This window comes from Paramisgurnus dabryanus, chromosome 13 (genome assembly GCF_030506205.2).
Source record: "Paramisgurnus dabryanus chromosome 13, PD_genome_1.1, whole genome shotgun sequence".
In the NCBI taxonomy this organism is placed as follows: Eukaryota; Metazoa; Chordata; class Actinopteri; order Cypriniformes; family Cobitidae; genus Paramisgurnus; species Paramisgurnus dabryanus.
In genome coordinates this window covers 25,624,118-25,651,431 of record NC_133349.1, presented here as the reverse complement: position 1 = coordinate 25,651,431, position 27,314 = coordinate 25,624,118, and the positions used below count along the sequence as shown (strand labels likewise).

Here is a 27,314-nt window from a genome sequence, read left to right as displayed (position 1 = left end):
GCCCTGCGTTTACAATCATAAACAGAAAAGGTGTCTACGTGGTATTCACAAGGTTAATGACGGTAAACACACAAAGATGTAAACACACACACACACACGTACTGTTAATATCAGTAAAGCCAGGTGCCAGCGAAGCGTGTAAATGCATTTGCTTTGTTGGGGGGTAGGGAGTGCAACCATCCTCACCATCTATTTTCGCACATGTGCATATACAATGTCTCACAAGCTGACCTACACGAACACATACAGCACTGCTTATCCACCTTAAGCACCAACACACTTTCACAGTACATACGCACACGATGCTCACACGGCCATGCAAACAACACATACTTAAACGCTTGACAAATTGTTGGTCGGTAGCCCTTTGTTAGATGGAGATTGCACGTTGTCAAGCGACATTACCCAATTAAACGTATCGCGCTCGCCCTCCCACGCCCACCTGTCAATCAAACCACCTGTCAATGTGAGCCTTGATAGACTTTGGCTGTTTTACCTCAGGGATTAATGTCAATCAAACGTGACACAATACGCCCATCCAACTCACATGAAATTATCTTCAGCATGCCGCTCAGGGTGCTCACAAATGTCATAACACCCATGGTTTTATTTAATCCCGAGGATCACTTTCAAGTACTGTAATCCTGATTGCACACATGTTGAAATTTAAGCCTTTTTCAGTACTTGGCTTTGACCTATCCACTTCGTCTCCTTCGTCTGTGGATATGGAGATATGGCGTGAGGAACTCATATTTTTTGCCATTGATTTTGGGTGACTGCCGTAGACAGTGATGGGTGATGGAGCCTGCAAATGTAGCTATTTACGCATCTCCACACACACTTCTTAGAGTTTCGGTCACATAAATGAATGTGAAAGCACTTTCACATGCAGTAGGAAGACACATTCACTAGTCTTCGTATGAACGATGTGGAAAACCCCACCCAGTAAACGCAGATGCATGAATGCGGCTCAAACCCATTCTGGATTATGCTATACACGTTGATAAGACACAATGATAAGTCATTGTGATATAATGACTGTATGTAGTAATGACGCCAAGTCACCAATGACATCGACCACTATGCCAGCTCCCTCAATTTTGCCGCATTAGCATTTATTTGTTTCAGAACGGATCTAGGGGTGCACATAACTATCAATATTACATAATACTACATAATATATTGCACACTTTCAATTGAGTGAACTATCATGTATGCCACACAGTATACTGTGAAGGTATAGCATCTCTCAATGACTAATCCCTTATGTCTTAGCAAATACCGATGGCTGAATCAACTCCAGTGTGAAGGCATTCCCCTTTATTTCTTCTCTTTTTTGCTTGAATTTTAATGGAGACGAGAAAGGATATCCAATCAGAAGGTGGGAGAGACCACTGGTAGACAGACGGTGGGTGTCAGCGATGGTATAGACGGAGAGCGTTCGTAGCTTCCTTTCTTCCCGTTCCCCCTCTCATCGGCTTTCTCCCGTGGGTGGTACGACCTGGCAGATTACAAAACACCCCTCCCATGTGTCTCTCCACTCTCTGTGCCAGGGTGAGCCTACCGGTCTCCTTCTGCTGGAGCGTGTGAGTGTGAGAGCCGAGTTTGGAAGAGAGAGGAAAGGTGGAGAGACATAGACAGATAATAAGAGAGAAAGAGAGAGGGAAAAGAAGTATGTGTGTGGATGTGTGTGTGAGAGAGAGAGATCAGAGCTGGGAAGCTCAAGAAAACAACAGGACACAATCAACTCTTCTGTCTGCAAAGATCATGAGAACATCTGATGGGTAAGTACAGGCGACAAGATCACACACACATGCGTTTTCTCCTTGTGTTGGTTCTCTAACCTGAGGGCCTGAAGATCACAGATCTGTTCATTTTGAAGTGACTGCACATGTGCAGAAGACACTTCTAAAGTGCATGTTTTTTCTTCAATGATGCTTTGTCACATAATTGTGTTAACCTGTAAACCATTGCAACTTACTTGTCAGTCCGTTTGGTTTAAATAATGCCCCCATCGAAGATCTCCACAGGAATTTCGTATGCATTCCAGACAAAAGAAGTGCAAATCGAATCTGTATACCATACATTTTAAATAAACGCTTTCCATATCACAACGTAACCCTAAGAGACAAAGAGCGCCATTCACTGGGAACCTGATCAATGCACAAACAGAATTGGTTCATGCACACGTGTGCACATGCGTGTTCGCTGGCACCTCACGTTCAGATAAAAGAGTAAGTATAAGATACTCAGGAGTCGTACTAAGTCGCCTTTCATCCTGGATGAGATGGTAGAACATTGGGCAGGTAATCTTTAGATCTTTAGAAAAGTGAGACTTTTTTCACTATGACAGAGACGTTTTAGCCTCTTTGCTTTAATGGCTTTAATATGTCGAGATCTGGAAGGCCAATGTCTGTATGATGATGATGACAGCAGTCAGAGGTCAGGTGTGGTCACACTGTGATGGCACCAAATGAACATGGTCAGCGTGTCAGTTAGAGGCACACGCTGAGGAGCATACAAATTCATCTGTTTTTGTATCATATATAGTTATACTACTGAATTCTGGATATTAAAACATTCGTAGGAAAATCTCTCTCTCTCTCTCTGTTCATTCTCTATAATGTAGGTGTGCAATGTATGTCTGTATGTGTTTGTCAGTGGGGTGCTTCATTAGCGAGCCGAGAAAACCCCAGTATACTCGCGTCCGTCCACACAGGAGGCGTCAACCTGACATTTTCCTGCTCTGAGCTTTACTACAACACGAAAGGCCATTTACCCTGTAGCACCATATTGCCACACAATCCGATGCAGATATGTAATCTGTAATGCTGAATGTATGAACATAGAAATGAAATGTTTCACAATTGCTAACCGTAGACTACACATTCACTTTATGGACTGATAAAATGATGTACTACACCAAGGAGATTGAATTGCATGCATTATTCCATCATTCACACATGTGTGTGGCGCACATTTGATGCGTTCCTTTAAATAAAGTTGATGTACGATGATGGCCACTTGATAATGATGAATGACTAACGGCCTTACGAAGCAATAACCGTCCACCCGCTGTGAGATACATTTATTATATTTATATATTGCTCTGAACGATGCTATGATAAATAAAAGCCCTTATTGTGGTAAAAGGCACTATAAAGAGTGATACGATTGTGCGTTCATCTTAAAATGTGTGTTCATCGATACCTAAGGAAATACTTTTACAGTATTGCGGATTATTACACTTCCATACGCCATATCCCGTTCAGGCCTGTTTGTCATTATCTTAATTGAAGATGACTCATTGGCATCTGTCAAGGTTCATTTTCAGCCATGGTAAAAGTCACTTATATTACTCTGTGAAAAAGAGATGATTTAGGTTCACACACCGGCTTGTTCATGTTTGCAATGTGCCGTTCGGACTCACTTGCGCTCCATATGCTCAGCGTGGTTTTGGGTGTGGTGCCGTACACAACCAAATGCCGGTCTAGCCGTGAGGATTTACCTAAGCTGTGTGCAGTTGTGTAACGCTTTTAGGTTTTCTTGCAGAGGAGGCAGTTCATGTCATTTGTAAATGCAATGAGATGTATTCATGACAGCTCAACGGCAAACATGCATGAATAGGTTTTATTGTCTAATGAGATTTATTAACCATTAATTCAATTTCAATAGCAACAGATACATTTTTTTAGCATGCGTTTATCTGCTTCGGAAAATGCAATATGTGTTTATAAAGAGGAAAAAAGCAAGACCAACACTAAAGGAATTAAACTTACAATATGAGGCTGTAGTATTTCTGCAAACAGCTAAACATGCTCCTGCGCTGTTAAATAATACTATACCTGTTTCTGTGTCTATAATGCGAAGTCTGTCCCTGTAGATGCGCTCACAAAATGGCCGTAGATTCAGAGCTGCCCACAGGCTCTGTGATTGACAGAATATTTCTGTGAGAATAGACGTGCACTATATGGCGAGCAGCTCGGGAAGCGTGTGTAGGCAGAATCACCAGCACGCCAGGTTCCTCGTCTTTGTTCCCCAAACCATAACCGCTAACAAAGGCAGTTAGAAAACAATTAATCGGATTTTCTTTCCATAACGTCTGCATTTGTGCATTGCAAATCAGATTGCACTGTAAAGACGTGGGGATATAAAGATACACGCACATGTAAAGCGAACGAGCGTTGTGTTCATTCCTTGGATGATTGATAGATGAGGTTTAAATTGTTGAATGTTGCACTTAACATTCCTCTATGATTTAGTAAGTACAATGGGTGATTTTGTAAATACCATATAAAGAACATTTATGAATTTATAATTGACTGTGTGTTAGGCAACATTATGCAATGCAAAAATTAAACAGTCAATTTTATTAAATGACACACATCATAATCAACTTATGCAAAACTGCCAAAATACAGAAAATTAAGCTGCTGTATTAATTCGTTTTTAAATCGCCCGATGAATGCATTCAAATTAACAATTGTGTGAATTTATCTATTAGAAATAATTAAACGGCAGCAAGCTCGATTAAAATAATCTTTAATACGACTATTGTGCGTTAAGAAGGCAACGGTAAAGACTTTTTAAGCAATACCTTATGGAAAGCCGTAATTGCATTCTCGGCTGCAGAATATTGATTTGAGACGAGCTATTATTATTAACGTCAATGAAGTTATTATGAACAAACCCTGTACGTGCACGAATGTATTGGCATGTATTATTCGACTGGTTAATCCTCAGTTTAATACTGAGGCATTCATTAATACAAAACTCCATTCAGTGGCACAATGATCAGACAAAAGCTTCTCATCTGAGCAAATGCACAATACCAGCGCTGATTAGTCTGTTAAAGAGATAACATGACTCCCATCCCCCTACATACATCCCACCTCTCTCTCTCCCTCTCTCTCTCTCTCTCTCTCTCTCTCTCTCTCTCTCTCTCTCTCTCTCTCTCTCTCTCTCTCTCTCTCTCTCTCTCTCTCTCTCTCTCTCTCTCTCTCTCTCTCTCTCTCTCTCTCTCTCATTTTTCTCATTGATTGGTTTCCTATGCCGGAATTAGCCTTTCATTTCCGTTCTTGAGCTGCGATCCCTCCTACTCTTTCTCTCTCACTCCATCACAGTTACCCATATTTATCCATGGACAAAGCAACACAACGTATGGCAGCATGTATGTGTTTGTATAAAAAGCAATAATTACCATCTTTCTGTAATATGCATTTATTTCTTTTCTTGTTGAAAACTATAAACTATAAAGAAACCCCCTTAGTCAGCCAAACGAGTAAAAGCTCCTTTCGTGTGTCTGCTCTCATCCATTTAAAAGCAATACAGACCATATTGCATGTAATGGTGCCATTAAAAGTTATTAATAATACAGGGAGCGTGATTGTATGCATGCATGTATGTATGTGTGTGTGTGTATAGCATCAGTGTTCCCCCAGGGGCTCTGCATCTATCTGATGACGGTTTGTAGGGTTTTTCTTCATTTGCTTCATTCACACACACATGCACCGGCGCGGGGATGCGTGTACATGCTTGCGCTCATGCACGCGCACACGTGTCATGTGACTGCACTGGTGTCTCTCTGGAGCTCTTTGTGCTGAGACTCTCTCACTGTCATGCACACACGTGTTACAGTATGTGCGTGTATGTTATCATTGGAGCCTGCAAACCTACACACACACACACACACACACACACACACACTGCGTGGGCTTTGTGTGGGTGGAGAAAGTGGAGAACAATGATGGGTGCTGTAGTCTGTCTGGTCGCTCATGTTGGGGATGTGTGTGTACCTGTGCATGTGAGTCTTCAATGATGTGATGCACCTTTACAAAGGTAAGCACTTACTTCTAATAGTTCTGCATTCTATCATTGTTTTATTTTTTATGTTTCTTACATGCTTTGTTTAATAATGCACTTTGCTGTAATGCACGTGGTTTATTATCATTTGTGACCCTGTCTGTGAAATTCAGGATGAAATCTTATAATGTAATTATGAGATTTGGAGCATCACATTTTGATCTTTGAAATGATCTTACTCATTCAATATATTAAGGTTATATTTTCACATAATGCTCTTTACATTATGTTGGATGATTTTATGTAGAAAACAGTAAATCACAAAATGAATTTTGCTGGGTTTCACAAACTGAGTCACATATATAATTTTGTTGCACTTGAATGCAAATTCAATTGTTGGAGCTTAAAGATGGTTTGTTAATTTTAGCGAATTGGAACCAACAGCTCACCTCTCAATTTCAAAACGCATATGGTAACCGCCACAAGACAAACATGTCATTGTCTGAGACAATGTAGGGATAAAAGGGGCTCTGTTTGTCCATTTAGGGCTACTGTAAAAACATGACAGTGACTTCCATTTAAGGGGACCCACGGTGTATGTTAATAAAATCGACTCATTCTAAGATAATAAAAGCAATACAGTTTATTATGTAAAGTCTTTATACACCACTGATAATAAATTTATGTATATTATATAGCATTTTTATCAAGAGATCCTTCTTAAAAGTACTAAATGCACCTTTAAACTCCAATTCAGTGTAAATTCAGTGTAAACGTCTCCTGCCTTTGTCTTGACGTTGCCCACATCTTACACGACCATGCGTTTATTAAACGCAAGGAATATTGCTTTAATAGTGGCAGTTGTAAATCTGAAATACTGCAATTGAGACATCTTTTTAATTCTGGTAGTCTACACTTTTCTTTTCATTCATGTTTTCACGACTCTAACTTACATTCCATCACACCCATTTAAAGAGGGACCGCTTGTCTGGCCTTTCTGCTCTCCCTCTCTTTCTGTTTCCTCCACATCCCCCTCCCCTCATTGTCCTCCTCCGTTGCCGAAACGTGCCGAATTCGCACTCGCTTACTTCCAAATCCAAATGTGAGTTATGGTAGTATCACAGGAGTTATTGGAGGAATATTATGACAAGGATAATGTTACCTTTGTTTTTTTATTTTTGTTAAAGGCAGGGTCCAAGGTATGGTTTCATGGAGCTATTTTTATAGGTTTTAACCGTGGTTTTATCTGCTCGTAGCTCTACCAGCCGTAAGAGTCGTTATCGGAGGCTTTCTTCCGCTTTTAGATGCCTGTGCCAGAATTGCTTTCAGCTGTGAGGAGATATTGTGCACCCTTCTTATCATGAGACCGAGTCGAGAATGCTGGTGTATACTTAGATGTAGAGAGCATTAGCAAATAGATCCTTTATTTTTTGGTCATATGGACTCTCACACATTAGACATATTTGTGTTGTATTGGATGTACGATGTCGGTAGCCCTTTAGTCAGAAAAATCTATTCATGTAGCTCAATCCAACAAGCACAGTGGTATCAAAGATTGTGGGTTTGATTCCCAGGAACTGCATGCAACAAATATTTCACAAAAATGGCGTTCCAAACCAGGATGCTAGGAAACTTTGAGCTTTTTGCATCTTATAAATAAAAAAAAATTAGGGGAAAATAGTTTATTATTGGAGAAATGTTTTATACATGTAGAGTTGATTTTGATGAATGCCAAAATAGTCATTTGATATATTAAAAACAAATTTTTCTAGAGGGACTGATAAATGAAAAACTGATGTTTTCTCACATTGACATGAAACATAGCTTTTTAAAAACAAAAAAAACATTTATTAACATCACAATTGACTCTGCTTACATTTCTTAAAGTTACATTTAAAAAAAGCTTTCACTGTATATCAAACTGCATCACAATAGCATACAATACCATGATACAAAGATAGTATTCACTGTCAGAAAAAATTGTCAAAATATGTACCCCAGCTGTCATGTTTTGCACCTAAAGAGTTCATTTTAGTATCTAAACATCGATATACATATATGTATAAGGGTACAACATACTGTAAAACATATTTGAACATTTTAACAGTATGGGATGGTATTACCATGGTACTTCAAAATATGCCATATTATTACCATTAAAATATTACCATTTTCTGGTCATTAAAATGGTCTAAATTAGCTCGAAAAAATACCACAGTACTACAATAAAGGTAACAAAAAAACATGCAACCATAAAGATTCTTTATGACATTTTTTATGACACACATAGGTTGCATGTGGATGTGTTGATCCTAACAAAGATCTTATTTATTGCTGGCTAACAATTAAACGCATTACATGTTAGTTTCAGTGAGTATTTGTTAAATATAAACTAGCCTTCATTGCATTCATCGCATAAGTGAACTCTCAGAATGGATTCAAACTGGGTCATAAATCGATTAAAACCAGGGCTATATTTTGAACAATATTTTTATTGTTTTATAATTTGGTGCATAACAAAAATTCCTTTAGCAAAATGCTTTACTTGAAAAGTGTTATTGTGGAATCTTTAATGCATTTGTGTATTTTTGTTACATTTCAAATCCTTTTGGGTCACTCTGTAAAAAAGCCTTCTTAAGCTATATTCTTCATTTTTATATAGGATCCTGGACCACAAAACCCATAATAATGGTCAATGTGAGATTTATTTCTATATAAATAAGCTTTCCATTGATGTATGGTTTGTTAGGTTCGGAAATAGGATAAGGTTGCAAAAATACAAAATAGTAATAGGTCTGTTGCTAACATTTTCAAAATGGTTAAATGCTAAAACTAGTTGTCCAGATAGAAAGAGCTTGAAAAAAGCTTTTAAATAAGACCAAGATCATGTTTATGGGTTCAAGAATAACAAAACACTGGCCATTTGAAACTCGAAAATCATTACTTTATTTTGTCCCATGTTATCCATTAAAATTCAAGAAAATGTGTGACTGAATCATGAAAATTATAAAGTTTTTTTGCTATAACCTTTTTAATTTTTGAGATATTGAGCTTTCAGGATAAGCTGTTTGCCATGTCCTCTACATATTCACTTCTGAAAAGTCAGATATATAAAAAAACAAACCACTAATTATTCAGAATATTGCTAATTTAACCCCAAGATTGGCTCCAAGATCTCATTTGTTTTTAACCAAATGGTTTCGTATGTAAACTCCTTTACAAGTTATTCAATTCAATTATTCAATATTGAATTCATAACTATTTTATTGTTTTACATTTACATAACATTTCCCACAAACTCTAATATATACTACTACAGATACGGCTGCTTCACATTCTTTGTCCATTCAAGCAGATTTTGGGGTGGTAAAACTCCCTTGGTCGTCGTTCAAATTTATTAACATTTCGTTCACTTGTAGTTTAGCAAATAAACTAAATGTCTATTACAATTTTAAGAATCTCTTTACTCAACTTCAGCAAAAACAACAACGATTTTACAAACAACTGACTTTGGCGAGCTCACACGTCCAGTAGTTAAACATGAAAGGTGGTGACGGAAAACGAGAAGGTTCTTCCGGTGGTGTTAACAATAAAAACTCAGAAAATTCGCCATCAACAAACCAACAGAAGCATTATTTTCCACAACACCGTGCGCCGCTTGAGGAAATCTTGAGTTTCGTTAAGCGGAACCAAAAATTTGGCCGTGACAGCGGAGTTAGCAACATACCTAATATTAAGAAAATCGCCTTTAAAGTTGTACAAATAAAGTTCACTCTCAAAAATAAAGATTTGATATATTTTTACGGTAGGAAATGTACAAAATATATTCAAGGAACCTGATCTTTAAATAATATTCTAATGATTTTTGGCATTTCAAAAATCGATAATTTTTACCCATACAATGTATTGTTGGCTATTGCTAAAAATATACCTGTTCGACTTAAGAGTAGAAAAGCTGTCACTGGGGCAGTACTATCTGTACCTAAATTGTAGGACCTATTTAAAGGATACCATCCCAGTTACAGCTCTTGAATACCTTTTTTTAGAAGATACCTTTGTGTATGTACTGTATAATGATTTACACATTATATAGTTTATGATGAATGCACCCATACAGAGTTGTACTTCTATCATATATCACAGATTTGACTAGTCAGTGTGATAATGACATCCATTTTTAATGAAATAAATGAGTAGTACACTATCCAGAATCCTTTGCCATATTTCTCAATGCTTTGTACTTCAGAGTCATCACTTCTGTGTTCAGTAGAGTGGAAGAATTTGGCGTATACTGTAGACTCATGTGAACCCGTGTCTCTCCCTCCCCTCTCTTCATTTCTCTCCTCCTCCATCCACTCCTTGGACTTTTATTTCTTTAGCTTAACAAAACTAAAACTAAACGTTACCACACTATGCTGTAAATCCGCAATACAGTTGCCTAAGATTAACTTTTTAGCAGCTACATTTTTGGACACCTTTTGTTGTTCACTTACCAAGAAATTAATTGGAAATGTAGTTGGCTGTTTTATCATCATGGAAACATTTGTATTTTTCTTTTAAAAGTGCACGCACATTTTAAAAGACAGTTTTCCTGTCAACGTTGATGCATAGAAATTGCATTGCCAGTGTATAAGAGGATTAGTTACATAGCATTAGTGTGCTGTGTGTGTCAACACCAGGATTATGACGTGAGGATAATTGGCATTTTTCATGGAATGACAACCTGTGATGGCATGAATGACATTGTGACCACTTCAGTCTATTAGGCGTACTACTAATGTTGAAACACTGGCATATTTTAATGTTGATATCCTACCGAAAGTCTTCCTGTGTGTTTGTACGTCAGAAAAGATTTTAAAACCGGTAGCTGTGAAACCTCAATTGGCGTGACTCTATAATCCTGAGAAGAGCTCTTAATATGTGTGCTTTAATAGAAGTCAAGACCTGAATAATCTCTGCTCTAAAGTCAGCACTGTCTTCCAGACCTGTCATTGACTTTTTATTATTTCTTTTTTATGAATACAATCACAGATTTACATTTATCCAGCACACAACTAAACTTCCCAGTTTATCCATTCGGCCATCAAATGCATTGCACGCAAAAGGTTTGTAGCATTAGGATGACACTGGTTGTGCCCATGGCAGTCTTAAATGGATTTCACACCTATACCTCTGCAGTGGGGGATTTTCTGCTGCTGGGTCCAAACTTAGCCTCAATCCGTCAGCAATTTTACAGTTTGTGGATAACAGATGCTTTCTTTATATGAATTTAAACTGCAGAGACTTTGGCATTTTTAAGAGTCTTAAAACACTCCACAGTGTTAAAAAAACACGAAAGATGTCATCGGGAAGGTACTCTTTAAAAAGTACACCTTTATACCTAAATGGTGCATATTTCTATACCTTAAATTGAATATCTGTACCTAAATGGTACATATATAAGACATTTTTAAAGGATTCTGGATTTTGTACCATTTCTCTAACATGAAAAAATACTGTAGTGCACTTTAGTATTTACTAAACTTCAGTAAAATTCCAATTAAGACCATATTACAAATATTAAGGGATACTACAGTATTTACTTCATGTTACTACATCAATGTTTATACATTTCAGTACCGAAGTATACATTAACAAATGTAGTCAATACTGTGAGGAATCAACAAGGAAATGAACCCAAGTGCGGACGTGACACAAATGAATGATTTATTGCACAAAAACGGGGAAAAAACAAAACCCACGAGGGGGCAAAACAAGACAGGATGAGTGGAACACTAAACTAACACTAAACTAAACATAAACCAACAATAAACTCTACACTACATATAACAGAATACACTTGATATTCATAAATACTCACAAATGCAAAACACGAACACGACAAGGAACGCAACAAGACGCACGAGCACAGAACAGCAAACACAGGGACAATAAATAGGGACAAAATAAATTACATACAGCTGGAAATAATTACGAGTAAGGGATCGGGGAAAAAGAGACGAGCATGAAATGCGTGGTCAGAATAAACCAATACTAAAACCACGCATCTCCAACATAAAACATGGTACTGCCAGGACCCGAACACAAAGACTAGATATAATTAAACACATGATTTTGACGGATCCTGACAAATACTATAATATACTAGAGTGTCCTACAATTTACTCTATAGATACTTAAATACATACATTAAATATATGAAAGTATACATTTGATTTTTTTTCCTAAACATAATTTCCAGCACACCTCAAATAACGACAGTTTTGATTTATCTTGGTTTCTTATTTCATTTCAAGCTGTTCAGCTCTCCTTTCCTCCTACACTATTACATTGTTATATTTATTAGTAAATTACTTTATTAGTAGCAAAATTGTTTGTGGTTGATATAACTCTGACAAATTGTGCAAATAAATTGTTAAAAAAATTATAAACTGATTTTTTCATGCATTAAAGGGACCATTTAACATGTCCGCCCAAAAAAAAATCAATTCATACTCCACACGCCAAACAGACGGGGGCAGTATACCTCCAGAAAAGTGAGTTGGTCTATTTTAATTTAGCAGCTGCAAATTCAGCAGCATATATCAAGTTTGATTTACATTAGCAACTAAGTTATCATTAGTCACAAAAAAAACATTCTGTCTCATTAAAATTGCAATGTTTTCCGCTACGTTTCGTGCGTCCATTTGGTGTTCATTATAATCGAAGACATTTCAAGCTTCTTAGCTAATGTTACATTTTAGCATCAGCTTGGTAGATAACGGGTGAAAACCGGATCGGATCCGTGGGTAGAGCTAACTATTAAACGCTAACAGCTAAGGATGCGCAATAATTTGCATGCGATAGTCATTGCGCTTCTCGTCAGTAAAGCCGGTTTATTGATTAAAAGTGAATCGCCATCAGCTGCTTTCAGATGGAGCCACATTTACTGCACAAAGCCGTAGTTCATGTACAAGCTGAGCATAGGTTATGGCAATGCCTATTATAAGTGAACTTCTAGCGAAATACTAACAGCATCTTACTTACCAATCGAAAAGAAAAGTTGTCATTTCGGAGTCGAACCTCATTTCTTTCATGTTCATTAGTTGTCTCCAGCGATGAAAAGCAGTGCCAGTATTTACTCTGGTTCGGTTACTTTATTTATCATATTTTATTTGTGATTCCGAGCGCGTTGTTCCCTGCAGAAAATGTTTGTGGTAGTGGTAAATGTCTCTTGCTTTAGCCATTCTTCCGCTCTCTTCCCTGAACTGAAATACGTCCGAAACCCCTATTGCAAGGCAGGAAGGCATCAAGTCATGTCCGAATCCATGGCTGTCCGAATTGCATTTCTCTGAGCTGCATTCATAAATCTTAAATCAACAAGTCAGCTGCCTTAATTTTCGGACGCAGCGGTACTAGTAGAGGGCTGTACTCCCACTTATTCGTGTATTGCAGTTTGGCTGGCGGTTATGTGCGTGGCCCGCATACCGCCTCCCATGGTCGAAACTGGTATTACAACACCAGTCGGGCTGTAGCTAGTAATTTAGCATGCTAATTCAGATTGATATTTCTGCAGCACTATACCTTGTCATTTTTTTAATGACATCTTTGCCCTTATTTCTTCTCATTCTTTTGATGCGTGTAACTAATTTTTAAAAATCTTTTACCTCAATTATTACAAATGGCACCTTTAATAATTATATTAAATAGTTTCTCTTTTTTTTTCTTTGTATCCATATTATATTTTGTAATGCTTTGTCAGTTTTAATAAATACTTTAATGAATTTTATAGTTTAAAATGATAGACATTTACAAGAAATTTAATGTAATATTCATATAACCAAATGATATGAAATTTGTATTTACAAGTGTATTTAAAATTCATAAAAATAATTAAAATACACAATATAATTATATTTTACTGATGCAGAACCCAATATGGACACCTGCTTTAGAAGAGGAACTAATAACAGCCATTTTGTTTTTATTTCCTAATTTTTCACACTATGGGGAGGTTTCCCGGACAGGGTTTAGTTATTTTAGTTTTTTATACCTTACAAGAAACAATACTGGTGAGCATCTTAAAAAAAAAACGATGGCACTGATATATGTTAAAATATTTCAGGGCAAGCACAAACATGCATTTTAGTCTGGGAGTAGGATGTCTGGGAAACCGCCCCTATATGTTCATATGCATGTACACACAATTTATAAATTCATCTTTTTAATGTCCCTTCTCTTGAGGCAGACTTCACTTAAGCCCTGCCGGAGTGAAACTTAACAGCAGATATGAAATGAAAAATAATCCCTTGAGCGGATAGAGATGAGAAAGAGTCTGATCTGTGTGTGTGTGGGGGGGGGGTTTAAAACTCTAATCACTTCATTTTGTCACCGTTGTCTTTTTACATTTAACACCTTCTCTACTCTATGTGTCTCTTTATTTCTACATCCTCTGCGTTTCTCATGGCTCTTTTCCTCAACAGAATACATCTCACCGCATTGGCGAACAAGAATATTCATCTCTTAAACATTATTAAAGTCCGACTGTATGCAGAGCACAGTGTTGATCTAGATAATGATACATGTTGCCCCAGTAACTGCAGAGATGGTTGAGACCGTACACTGTAAAAAAAATCCGTAGAAATTGCAGCTGAGTTGCCGGTAATTTACCGTAGATTTACATTTATGTTTTTTACTGGCAACATTTTGTTCAAAGATAAATGAACATTAAACATTTACAAGTCTTTATCTTTACAGAGTAAAACAAAAAAACATCATCAAGCAAAACATTCTGGGAAACAAAATCTGGACCAAAAAACTGAAAAAGGTTGATGATGATTTCTGGTTCCCAGAATGCTTTGCATGAGGCTGTTATTGTATAGTTTTATTCTGTAAAGATAAAGACTTGTTAATATTTGAAATTTATTTAACTTTGAACAAACTCTTGCCAGTAAATAACATAAATGTAAATCTACGGTAAATTACCGGCAACCCAGCTGCAATAACATTGAAATTTCTACGGAATTTTTTTACAGTGTATGGCAAGCTATATTTTAAAACAGGCAGCATTTATTTGGTCCATGCCCTTGGGCTTTATAATAATACAGAAAGTCTCATTTCTGCCTGCTCTAATTACCCATCCTAATTTGAAACGGTGCAGATCATTTCTGAGGCATAGGCGTTTCACTTGTCTGTGAAAGCCGGATACATCGATTGAAATGATCAGTGTTAACGTATTATTTGTGATAATCGATGAAAATGAAAAAAATACTAAATCTCCAATCATTTATTTGATTAATGTCAGTATTATTTATAGTCTACATTAATGCATTTGGCAGATACTTTTTTTAAAGTGACTTCAACGTATACATCAGGGATACTTGTCCTTACAATAGTTATTTTCTAATCATCAACATAAATATGAATAAATCATAATACACAAAAACAATATCTGCTGAAAAAATAAAATATCCTGCAGTGAAAGTACTGAACTCTTACAGATTAAATCAGCATGCAGGAAGCCGGCAATTATCTGAAAGAGAAAAGGTTAATGTACTGTATACTTAACCGTCTATCAGTCTGAAGCCTATACCAGAAATGATCTTTTAAAGACAGTAATGGGTTTCTGTGGAGTAATCGTGTGCTCATAGAGGAGAAACAGCTGGGTTAGACCATCGAGCTGCTGCTGAGAGGCTGATGTGTTCAGCTCCACTGTGTCTCTGTTTCATGCTGTATGTGTCTTTGTGCGTCAAGTGTGTGTGTGTGTTGGCCATTCTGCTCCTATCCATCAAATGATTTTAAAAAATTTGAAAAATGTCAACAACAGGTTAGGTTTACATTTATACATTTGGCAGACACTTTTATCTAAAGTGACTTATAGTGCATTTTTATGTGCATTCGCTGGGGATCGAACCCATGACATGCGTGTTGGTAATACACTCTTCCAGCTAAAGGTTATAAGCTGTGTAAATGTCAAGGTTTTTAAAAATATTTTATATATTTTTCAAAAATGATACAAATAAATTTGAGATTCATTAATATTTCTATATGTTTTACTTTTATATTTTATTATCTACTTTCTTGACTATACCGCTGGTCTTCAACAGGGGGTCTGTGGTGGTATTGCTGTGGGTCATCCAAATTTTGACTGAATGCAGTATATACACTGTAAAAAATACTGTGCTGCCTTAAAAAATTTTGTTAAATCAACTCAGATTTAGAAGTCATGTCAACACAGATGAGTTGTCACAACTAAAGTCAACTTAATTTTATAAGTTATAACAACTCACCTGTAGTTATAACAACTCATCTCTAGTCAAGATAAATAATAGTAAGTTGAAATGACTTGTAAATCCGAGTTGATTCAACAAAAAAATTTAAGGCAGCAAAGTATTTTTTACAGTGTGTGTGTGTGTATATATATATATATATATATATATATATATATATATATATATATATATATATATATATATATATATATATATATATATGTGTGTGTGTGTGTGTGTGTGAAATTTTATGCTTTTTATTGTAATCAAGTTTTTATGCCTAATTTCTTTAAAAACAAAAACATTTTTGACATATATGTATATATACTGTATGTGTGTATATATAATATCAATTCAAATCGATTATTTTTCTATTTAAGTAGGTTTAAAAAAATCTGTGTGCAAGTGATGTTTTCATTGAGTGAAAACAGAACAATATTTCACATGCAACCATAATAAGAGATGAATCATTGCAGTGTGTGATATCACATGGTCACAAATCATCAGTGCTTTGCTCGATGAATGTGAATCTTTTTTTCTGAAAGTTACGGCTTGACTTATTCAGTCCTCTTACAGCAGCAGTGCCAGTGAAGGGAGAATTATTCATGGTCCAGTTTGTCAGCTTTTGTCCTTGGATCGTTTAGTCAATTAATAAACAATCAGGCCGAAACAGCAGCGAGCGGGCAGCGGCAGAAGGCCTCCGTTCAATCAATGAGTGTAATCATATGACTTAAATCTGATATTGAGCGCGGCTGTGAGTCAGGTGATTAATGACACCGTTAACTGTGAAAAACCACTCTGTCTGCTATAGTGAACCACCTGCTTGTTGATGAAACCAGAATACACTGTTAACTTTTTTTAACTTCATTCTTTTCTTCTCTGTCTCTCTTTTATTTCTATATGCCAATCACAATGATTCAGCTTTTCAAATGTAGTGGTGAGCAAGTGCAGTTTTGTTCTGTGGAGCTAAGGTTTAATGCAAAGTCATTTTTGTCACTAAAGATCACTCATGGCTTTAATTCAGCTCCAATTTAGTCTCATAAGAGATTCGGCAATATTTAAATGTAAGAACATTGACTTAAGGGTGTGTCTGTGGAGAATAAAAGTATCGGAAATTAAAACAAAAAATCTTACTTACAGTCCCACCATGCATTATTTTAACCAAGAGCAATATCACATTTTTCAACTAGGCCTGATTTTACTTTTACTGTAATGCATTTTACAGGAAATATAGTAAGTGTGTGCGTGTATGCGTGCGTGCGTGCGTGCGTGCGTGTGTGTGTGTGTGTGTGTTGGTTTACACAAATGTGTGTAATGATAGGTATAACAACATAAACACTACCTGTGTCCTCATAGACAAATACATACGAAATGATAATTTTTTTATAAATTAAAAAAATGCAGGAAAGGAACCTTTTATTTTGGATCATTCACATCCCTTCAGAAACTGTGCTTTAAATATTAAATTCAATTTTTTATCACTTACTATGGTGCAGTGGTTCTCAAACATTTTGGCATCGCCCCACTCGTGTAGGGTGGATCTCTTTTTGTCCCCCCACAAAAACATTTTTTTTTTTATGAAACAAAACATTAAATTATACAATGTAGTGCTATTGGTTGGTAGCTTTTTTCAGAGGTTTAATTGCACAAAATGTATGATAAATTAATGTATTTTATAAAATTGTCATAAAACTGGGCCCCCAGAACCATCTTGTGCCCCTCAAGGGTGGCCCACCCCCCAGTTTGAAAACCACTGCGTATTCTGTAAAGTATATAGATTATTGTTTTGATTATGTCTTTACATACGTTTATATTTTACATACGACTATTTATTGTTTTATAATTCATATAAAAGTTAAATGAAAAAGTAACCTACAAAGAACTTTAAATAATAATCTCCCTTTTTTTTTTTGCAGCAGCAGCAGTCGGACAGCTTCTTTAGGAATGACGATGATGAAGGCAATGTGTGCATTATGATGTGTAAGTATAATACCAACATATTGTTTCATAATCTATTTAAATATATGTCTACTGAGTCATTGTAAATCCCATAAGCAAATGATGTAAATGATGAACTCTATTCGTGCTGTTCATGTTTACATCATTATAGGACGCCGCTGGATCACTCACATTCAAACTGAGCTTATTCTTGTGTGAGATCAGTGTATCAGCGTGAAACTCGAGAGCAAATAACTGCATGCTCTTTAATGCAAGAAAATCAGCATAAGAGCCGCAATAAAATTAATTATAAAACTAAATGTTTACCAGATCAAGTAAATAATTTTAGCAAACTGCAGAACAAACACACTTTCAAATTATTTTTAAAATATATTTATTATAAGCATTTATACAATTGCCTAAATATTTCACCAAGGCGCTCAATAAATATAGGCCTTAATTTTAAAAAATCACAATATTGGCTATTTTCATTCATATTTATTTGAAATAAATGACTGTATTTTCTGCATTGTCATCTGTTCTGGTCTCCTGGCTGTGTCTGTTATGTAGCACAGCTGTATTTTCTTTCCTCTCTTTGTTAAGAGTGACAGGTAGAAGAGTAGCCGCGTGCCCATTGTGTCACAGTGTGTGTAAGTGAATGTGTGTCTTTGAATGCTGTGAAAGAAGCGGGCCGACATGCCAATAGCCCTTTTCAGCAAATCTAACCCCCGACAGCATGCCGTCTCTCTTTTATTTCTTTTATTCCCTGCTTTTCTCTACTTGTGCTCTCTTCATCATTAATCAGATTATCAATCTAATAAATTCACAGTCTTTTTAGTCTTTTGCTGTATATTTCTGCGTCCTGTGACTAATACATTCCTATTTGCCGTCATCTGTTTCTTTATTTTCAATTGATTCTGAACTGATAAGAGGTTTATTTGTATTATATATTTCAGTGCATTGCATTTTGCACAGTATTTATTTCGATTCAGTCAGGTACATCAATATTATTGGTAGAAAATGACTCCATCATATTAATTTATGTGAAGTGTTTATCTTAGAAGGTTGACAATGTGAAACTGAGTAGATCAAATTTGTGTTAGAAAACATTTATCTGCAAGACTGTCAACCTTCAAAATGAACAGATGGAGATTAAACACAAAATAATTTGACATTCACAAATGCAGTTATACTGTTGAATTGCATGAATAAAAATGCAAACATTCATGTAAATGAATGTAAAGTATCCAAAGTATCTTTGGAGACAAGGCAGAAAAAAGTGACATTATTTTAGGATTTGTTATTTTATTATTATAAAAATAGTATAGGTTTTTATAAAAATCCTTTTTTATTTATATTTTAAAGCAGCTATAATAACATATAATTGTTCATTATTAAATCTATTATATATTGCTTGGATATTGCGTTTTTTCTCTTTGTTTTTCCGAATAAGCCTCTCAAAAATCTACTATTCTGCATGCTCAGTAAAAGCAGTCACAAAACTACTACAAAAACATTTAACATTTCATTAATTTTAATCCCCTTTCTTAATATATTTTCATTATCTGTCCTTATCATATTATTTACACTATAACATTCACCAGAACAAATGCTCTTTCAACTAAAAATGTAAATTGAAACATTATTTTTTGAATCATTTAGCAACTTATTAGCCATCATCGTCCATAACTGCTCATCATTTCATAATGGAGTTAATGTTATGTGCCTGCCTTGTACAGCACATTATGTTAGCGCATTATGTTCTGCCCCCTCCCTTGTAATGTATCAGCTGTCTGATGTCAATCAAAGCCTCGTTCGACAAGATGACTGATTTTATCATGTACCGCAAAGCTCAATAGAGGTGCGTGTATGGATTTTTTAATAGCAGTGATGATTAGGCAAGGTTGTAATGCGGGAGGGGGGTGACCAGAAGGGCTGCAGAATGACTTGCATTTTGTGGAACCTACAGGGAGGTCCATAATCATGTATAATTATCAGAAGACTAATTTTAATGGACTTCCTCAAGCATGCACTTAATGTCTATCTGCTCAATTTAAGCAGAACATGAAAAAGTGTTTGTGCATAATGTAGGGAGTAAAACACACTGTTTATTTTTATTCCAGCACTTACATTTACATTAATGCATTTGGCACACACTTTTATCCAAAGCACTGCATTCAAGCATTTATAGCAGATTTATTTGATTAGTATGTGTGTTTCCGGGAAATCTATCTATCTATCTATCTATCTATCTATCTATCTATCTTTCTATCTATCTATCTCTCACTGCAGTGCTGCGTAGAGGTCTTCTCGGGTCCAAGACCCGATGCAAACCTGAAAAAATCAGTCCGACCTGAACCAATGTTTTTTTTATTTGCAACTAACTGTTTGCAGAATAAAAGTTTTTGTTTACATCATATATGTGTGTGTAATGTGTATAATTATTATGAATATATAAATACACAGACATGCATGTATATATGTAAAAAATATTTACATTTGTATATACATTTTTATATTTATATATAATTTATATTATACATAAATATGAATACTTAATATATACAAATATTATTTTCTTAAAATGTTACATGCATGTGTATTTAAATATTCATAATTATTATACACAATGCACACACATATATGATGTAAACAAAAACTTTTATTTTGCAAACGATTAGTTACAATTAGTTGTTGCAGCCCTACACCAGTTAGACAGAAAGAAGCCCCGGTGGCCCACTTTGGCCCACTTCTCCATTTATTTTACTTTATCTGACAACACCAAGCTGACTGCTAAAATATGCATTTAAAACTGATTGACAGGTGTGTATCAGTGAAAATTAACCTACCGCCAGCCACACGATGCCGCAAGTGCTCTTGGTAAAGAGAGAAGGGGTTGGGAATTTGGACATTGACACACACACGTGTGATAGTATGGGTCGTTTTGGGTCCGTCTGAAAAAACACACGTGAAACTTTTAGACCCGGACCTGCTCGGGTCTCGGGTCGGACCACGGGTTTTCGAATCAAGACAATCGGACAAGATCGTATGTCCACTACTGCCTTTAAATTCAACAGAAATCGAGCAAACACAGCATTAAGCAATGCTACTTACACCAGAAGCATATAGTGGGTAATGCAGACAGCCATTTTGTCTCCACGGACTGTTCCTGACTTTCCCAACCACAGCAGGGAATGGTGAAATGGAGAAACAGGCATACGGCATAAAATAGCAGTGGTTTGAAATGAATCTTTCTGCATTACTGTTTTAATATTGTCATAGATAAAGATACATTCTTTTTTTCACACACACCTTATTCCTGCATGCCAAGCATTTACTGACAGTTTGGAGATGACAGTTTGTGGTTTGTCCAGCCGCAGTGGAGCTGTTTAATGCATGCGGCACGATATGGACCAGTAGCTTGTCACTAGACTTTGCGGCGAGTATTTATAATAAGCAAACTGCCTTGTGGCCAGATTTAACACAGATCTGATGTGAGCTTTGTAAGTTTAGCTAAAATTAATCTTTTGTCTTTTATTAATTTGAAGTGTATTTTCTTTGATTGATTGGATTGATGGCCACAGACAGCTTTGATTTCCAATCTGAATCTGAAACACTCGATGCATGCTATATTTAACAATTAACTGCTAGTATGCCTTTCCACATTTTACCAATCGATGATTAGCTGTTAAAGCAGTTAAATCTTTCAACAGTTAACTATATACACGTTCAATCATATCAAGTTTGGCAGAAAGGCAACTTCTGGTTCCTAAAATGTCTGTCTACAGATATTTTTTACCCCCAAAAAGTCACACAGGAGATAAGTGGATTTTTTTCCATTTTGCTTTTCTGCAAGTGGTGCAGTTTGCCTCAGCAGCTGCTGAAAGTGTGATAAGAGTTGAAACTGCATTGCCGTTTATCTGACGGCTTTTAAAGACCATCATATTTATACACACACACACTTTTTAGCATTTTTATTCACATTTACACACACACACACACACACACACACACACGTATGGTGACATACCATAGACTCATACTTTCATTTAAAGCTAATAATTCTACAAGCTAATCCATCCTAACCATAATTAAAACAAAAACATTATCTTATTTATTGGATGAAATAGTTGAAAATGGCCTCTTACAGACAGTATGTCCTCATAGGTTCAGCGAGATTTCACTTCCATACAAATTTCTGACAAACTACATCTAAATAAACCCATCTGTGCTTACATGCATGCAAAATACAACTTAAAGTCAAATTAACTTTTGTGTTATATACACATCTTTATACTGCCCTTTACACAAAGAAGGAATGCATAATGTTTATAATTTAGTGTCTTTGCATTACAGTTGTGTCTGAGCCAAGCATCGGTCCACCAACGCTAGTCTGACAATCCCTCGGCTCCTGTCGGCCTGTGTGTGTCTCCTTCTGTTGGGTCTCTGTTGGGATTTTGAGATGTGTTTAAACTGCTAACAGAGTCCCAGAATGTGGACTGAGTGGGCAAACGTTCTGCTGACTAAGCCTAGCTGTCAGTATAGCTCGGGAGGAATGGATCCGTTTATCAAGACTTTGATATAAACTCTGCCGTATTTGAGAGTGAAGTCTCACCCCGACCCCCACCACACACACACACACACACACACACACACACACACACACACACACACACAGCTAAGGATAATTTCCCTGAGAGCTTTAATTACGATCAGGAGCCATTAATGTTTAGGCCAGCATTTAGCAAGCAGGCCAAGCACGACTAACTGTCTCTGTTTGCTTTCAAGAGGGCTGTTTGACTAGAATAGAGTTTACCTTATTCATAATGCTCAGCTAACAAAGTCAGTTGATAGAAAATAACCATATTTGTCAGTATTTTTAGCTGGGTAACTATATACAGGTAAATAATAATAACTGTAATAGCTCAATAGATTTGGATAGACCCAATATAAAAGTCAAATGTACTTTTACAGTGCTTTTTTATAATGTTGCATTGTTTCAAAACAGTTTTACATAAAAGACAGAGAGAAGAAACCATACAAAACACACAGCAAAATCACCAGTGTTAAATGTTCATTCCTGGTGTATACATGGGTACCGCCAGACCTGGTGCTACCCATATATACACTGGTATATATATATATATATATATATATATATATATATATACTGCACAGCATAATAGTATGTAAAGTATGTATATAAAATGATTGCTAATTTATTGTCTTTATAAATAGATTATAATCTGATAAAATGGTATATACTTCTTCTTTGCCTATCGAACATTTAGTCAAATAATATAAAACTAGACAATTGTAGTATGCAAACAGTGTATACTCTTTAAAAATGCTGGGTTATTTTTTGAAAATGTTTATATTTGACCCAATAAAATTTTGGATTGAAACAACCCAGCATGGGTTAAAATATTTGGTTATCTTGTTTTGAGTTGTATATGTGGCAAATTTTGAAAGCCGTTTGGCTTTTGTGTGAAGATAAAGAAAAAATCTACATACTAAGTTTAGTCAACATGAAACTGAATTTTTTGAGTACTTAAATTCTGTTGACTTAAAGCAGTGGGGGAAGTAGAATTTTTTATATCACATTAAGTAAACACATTTTGTCAGCTTACTCTGATTTACAAAGTGATCCCAACATGTTTTTTGTTTGTTTGTTTGTTTGTTTGTTTGTTTTAATAACTTTAATTTGTCAGTTTAACTAAAATATTTCATGCACACATAACCAAATATTTTTAAGTTTGTATTGACTTTGCTTATACTTAATTTTGTTTATCTTTTTCCATGTTTAAGTGTTATAATTGGGTCCCCAGTGCTTCTATCAAGCTAGAAAATATGAAAAGATCAACCAAGTAACTTAGTTTTGGTAAACCATTCTCTGCAAGCATGTGAAAAAATAGCTTATTGAAATTTGGCTCCCATTGTGATGTCAGAAGGGGATAATACCGCAATCTGCACTACCCAACCACGGCACTGCCATTTAATGCAGAGATCAGCTCATTTGCATTAAAAGGGCACACCCCAAAACTGCACATTTTTGCTCACACCTACAAAGTGGCAATTTTAACATGTTATAATAAATTATCTATATGATATTTTGAGCTCGAACTTCACATATGTTCTCTGGGGACACCAAAGATTGATTTGACATCTTAAAAAAGTCTTGTGAAACTTCCCCTTTAAGGCAACGGTTTCCACACATTTTTTAAGTAAAGTCAACAAATTACTTTTTAGAGTGTAGGATATCACTGTAAAACTTTTGGGTCAGATAACATTAAACAGTAATACCGTATATATAAAACTGTAAACATCAGGTGAAAAAACAGTAATTGGTGTGTTATTAGCATGATTTATTTAAGGTTAAATTGTTCATAGGTACCAAAAGTAAATCTTAAAAATTTAAGATCAGTAAAGGAGAGCTGTTTTCAAACATATTATGTATCATCATCCTGCAGTTTTTGATGTAGTCTCTAATATGTATGTTCCCTGTAAACTCTGTGATTTTTGCCATGAAGTCTATGACCTTGTGAGCACCACACAGGAGCACTTTTGTGCACATTACGGACGTCATTTTCAAAAAAATTCTAAAACACTTATGAAAATATTATAGGAGTTAATGCAAGATGGACACTGAATCTTTGATGTCAATTTGAAGATTAAACTCTGTGCTTCAATAAGGCCATTAAAGCTCTTCTGGCAGAGAGCAGAAAAAAGTCCTGAATATTTCTGCCTTCCTCAGAGACGGCTCATTATATCTTATGTGTCACTTTTTAAAACACTCACGCTTTTACAGGTCCCTGCCAAAGTGTTTCAACATGCCTGCATGTATTCTACACATTTAACTTATAAAGCTGTGATGTGTGTTCAAAGGGCACTGGCAGACATCCTGAGATCTCCTTTAGCCTCTCACAACCTTTAATTGAAACCTTATAGAAATGGCACAAAAGCCTTCGTGTGGGCTTTGTCACAGTTAAATTGACCATAAAGGGCAGGTCAGCTGATGAAACAGGATTAGTGGGAAACATATTGCTTGGATATTATATGTGCTGTGACATCCATGCAGGTATTAACGTGGATTAACCTGTGGTGGATTAAGATAGGATAGAAGAGCAGTGAAATAATAGAGTTACAGGAAATAGGTATGTTTCTGATCAAAAAATTAGTTCAATTCCCGTCTTTGAACTGAAATCAGAAACATCAGTGAAGCACTCATACCCTGAAGGCTCTTTTGTAACCGGGCATGAGTTTATCAGGAAGTTGACGTTCCCCAGTGTGGTGAATATAGGAACTGCACATTTTATACTGTATGTCATGCATGGCGCTTTGTAATGTGAGGACATTTTTATGTTGTGTGTAAAGTGAAAGAGGACACAGAAAAATAATATTTGCCTGCACTGTACGTTTTTTGTAATTTTACCAGAAAAAAATGTAAAAATGCTACAGTTAAATTGTTTAACTTTATGAAACCTTCACGTAACAAAGAAAAACTGTAATAAATTTAGCAAGAGATTACACTTAATTTTACTGGAAAATAATGATTTTTTGTAATGTAAGATTTATATTAACAGTCAAATATATCAGTTAATGAAATATTTATAAAATATACAGAATAAAGAAAATATGCGATTATGAAATATACACACATAAAACTTTGCTGTAATGCATAACATTTTTTTCACCGTAACACCGAGTTGTTTATGTGTTTCTTGTATTTTTACTGATTTTTTTCTGGTATCCACAGCTAACATTTTTTTTACAACAGGTTTTTTTACAGTGTGAGGAAAGCTTTTAAACACCTAAACTACAATTCCGTCACTTCTATTCTGAAATTATTTCTTTCAACAACATTGTTTCTGCTAACCCTTAAATTTCCTAAATCCGCTGAATTTACAAGCATATTGACTTCTGTTAGTCCATTCATAATATATGTTGATCTGTGTAAATGTATCTGATCTTATGGATATGCATCTATTTTTCTGATTGACAGGTGAATCTGCATGGAGAATCGGTGAAAGATGCAGTCAGATGTCTATGGTGGGGCAGGGCAGCTGGTGTTGTGAATCAGGCCGCCGTAGTGAAAGGGTACGGCTTCTTCACAACACCAGGGTCTCACCTCATCACACACAAACGTTTGGACAAACGTCTGAATGAAGCTTTTTCACCAACCACGATCTTGTACATGACATACAGACTTGTATAAACGTGTGATTGTTAAAATGATATACCGGTAATAGGAGTGTGTGCAGAAGAGTGGCCTGATTTTTGTGTATTTTTAAACGCAGAGATTATGCCAATGGCCAAAAAATTTATATAGGCTGGTAAGTACTGTGTGAATTTGATATCAATGATTCATAATTGTTCATAAAAGTTGACATTTTATTTAAATATTTCTAATATTTGCATAATAGTTAATAGATATGTTCAATGTGAATTCTAATTTCTTCTCATGTATTTGGAAACAATGTATTGTGTGCATGAATTACTAGCTTATGGTGACTTGTTTTTAAATGTGACAAAATAAAAGTCAATCATATAATGACTGTGTGTATTTTTTTTTTAAATAAAGAAAAAGCAGGCTAAAGCACGCACATCAATCTAAATTGGGGGCTCGACAAAAAATGTAATAGTGTAACAATGCAAAGTCGGCAAAACACCAAAGCTCGTAAAGTATCAAAAATATGTATTATTTATTTTTAAAATATTTTTGATTTAGTTTATAAATAATAAATATTTTTGATACTTTTGGAGCTTTGGTGTTGCCGACTTTTCATTGTTACATTTTTAAAAATAAAGAAAATCATATTGGGGCGGTTTCCGGGACAGGGATTAGTTTAAGACAGAACTAGGCCTTAGTTTAATTAGGAAATATAACTAGTTTTAACAAACATGCCTTACTAAAAACATTACTGGGGTGCACCTTAAAGCAAAACAAAGGGCACTGATGTATTTCAAGACATTTCAGTGCAAGTTGTTTTCAGTTTGGACAGCTCTTATGTTTATTTTAGTCTAGGACTAGTCTAATCCCTGTCCGGGAAACCACCCCAATATGCTATAATACATAGTTATATAATACATTTAATATATATATATATATATATATATATATATTATATATAATGTACTGCATGTATATAATACTGATAGTTATATATCTAGGTATAGTCTATTTATATAGATATTTATCTTATATATCCTATAATATATCTTTTTGTTACCAAAATATAATCCTAATAAATGCTGTTATCTATTTTATAACCCCATTTACTTTTCTATTTAAAGGAAGATAAGTTTAGCATTTGCTCCCTCTTG

The 27,314-nt window shown here is 35.5% G+C and overlaps 1 long non-coding RNA gene across 1 annotated transcript; it reads left to right on the top strand.

Moving 5' to 3' along the window:
* The first annotated feature begins 1,557 nt into the window (after nt 1–1,557).
* LOC135751880 (uncharacterized) lies at nt 1,558–26,594 on the top strand. The gene is made up of 3 exons (XR_010533041.2): nt 1,558–1,784; nt 17,975–18,032; nt 25,993–26,594. It is a non-coding gene; the product is annotated as an uncharacterized lncRNA (long non-coding RNA).
* The last annotated feature ends 720 nt before the right edge of the window (nt 26,595–27,314 follow it).